Below are 2,162 nucleotides of genomic sequence, written 5' to 3'. Positions count from 1 at the left end.
GAAGATGCCGGTGGCCCGCAAATTAAGTGCTTCTTGATGTCGCGTACTTTGTGGGCGTCGTTCAACCCCAGTTAGGTCATGGCTTTCGTGTTCTTAGAAACTTTCCCATTCCGTAGTCTCATATGGACCCCGTATAATATCGTGGTTTGGTACGATTCCGTTCCCCCGTACGACAGGTTGAATGTCATGTTGTTCAATGGCTCGCGCTCTACCGTGTTCTGCCTGACATCGTGGCTACTGCTGACGCGTGGTCCATGCCGCTTAGTGGTTATACCTCCTTTTAAAGTTCATGCTCTTTAGTACGGCCTCTTTCGTGACTACTAACTATTCCCTGTTCTTAAACGTTTACGTGGGTTGCACCAGCTTCGTGGTACATTTCGGCCGTTGGCCTCCCATCGCCAGTACTCTAGACTAAGGGTACTATTCCGTGGATTGGTGTCTCCACGCAGTCGTATTATTCCATCACCCGTGTATCGTGATCTCCTGATGAAGTGTCATCGACCGCGGTATCACGCTATCGTGCAATCGAGGTGTGGTTATGCTGTCTATGGTATTGTGCACGCGTAGTGCATCTGCGTTGCCCGTGCTATTGTGTTTTGCAATGGCATCGTACTCCACAATGTGGAATCGTGGCCCCCCTAAGAGCCCCCTCGTTTATTTCGTGGCTGGTCCACCGTCCGTGCAATCGTGTTCTCATGTACTACTGTCCTTCGTGGCTCGGTAAGCTCAGGTTCTACACTGGTATGGTGTTCCGTGGCTTGATGGTCTTCGGTCTAGGGTGCTATTCCGTGGTTTGGTGCCTCCATGCAGTCGTGTGGTTCCGTCGCCCGTTCCATCGACCGCGTTACCATGCTATCGTGCAATCGCGGTATGGCAATGATGTCTACGGTATTGTGCTCGCGTAGTGCATCTGCTTTGCCCGCGTATCGTGTTCTACAATGGTATCGTGCTCCGCGGTGTGCAACCGTGGTATCCCGAATCGTTTCCCTGTGACTTCGTGGCTGGCACGTCGTCCGTGCAATCATGTTGTAATGCACTATTGTCCCTCGATGCTAGGTGACCTCAGGCTCTACACTGGTACCCGGCTCCGTGGCTCGGTGATTTCGCGTGGCTGCGTGTTCTCCCACGGTTTAGTGGTTAATCCAACGTCTATGCTGTCGTTTATGGCGTGGTGTTGACGTTGATCGGTCGTCCAGGCTATCGTTAGCTACCGTAGTATCGTGTGCCGTGGGTCGGTGGGCTGTCCTCGTATCGTACTCCAATGTTCAGTGATTTCCCGCTTATGCTCTCCCGTGAATTTGTGTTTGGCCGTCGACCGTGCTTCGGGGTAACCTGTGGTGGGAGAACTCCTTTCCGTGCACTCGCACAGCTGCGTGGTCTACCGTGACTGTGAACGTGCTCTCTCTTGGTCCGTGCTTTTTCAGCGTGTAGGCGTTTCATTATTTCAGCTCTCACCCGCTGTCATCTGATCGTGCGGCTCCGTGTTTTTCAGGCTCTTCCCTGGTTCGTGCTTCGTATGAAATTTCGTGGCTTATTCTTATTTCGTCCGTGACTTTCCGTATTTCAAGCTGTTCCTTCTATCGCGTTATGTACATGATCTGACTCGGTGTTCCTCCGTGTTTCGTGTTCTTGTTTAATCACGTGCCTCTACGCTAATTCAATCACAAACACTGCTCCCACTGCACTGCATGTATGTTACGTATCGTGTTCGAGAGGGCGCACATGCTCTTAGGGGTGCAAAATACGCGCTAATACAAAGAAAACGTTCTTTTTTTTAGTGGCGGAGAAGTGTACATGGTTATGTGCGGTGGAAGCCACTATATTCATATTTTAAATATTTAATATTAATAATAAATTGTGCATCTTCATCTAACGCAAATATGATACAATACTTTAGGTTATTAGTATTAGATATAAAGTGCATTTAATTTGATAAGCGCTACTAAATTAATTTTGTGTAGTACTACTACAAACGTCTGCAAGCAATAATATGAGACTTTAGAATAGTACTAAGCAAAATTATCTTAGAAAGTAAAAAAAATGCTACAAAGCTAAAACAAATCATATTATAACCAATAAGTACTAAAGGCTTCATTTAAGCCGAAATATAAGTCACCAAGGCCTACAATTTTTTCAAACAGCTCCTACGACGATATACTACG

Source organism: Phytophthora infestans, genomic scaffold (genome assembly GCF_000142945.1).
Source record: "Phytophthora infestans T30-4 supercont1.116 genomic scaffold, whole genome shotgun sequence".
Classification (NCBI taxonomy): domain Eukaryota; phylum Oomycota; class Peronosporomycetes; order Peronosporales; family Peronosporaceae; genus Phytophthora; species Phytophthora infestans.
This window is presented reverse-complemented; position numbering follows the sequence as displayed.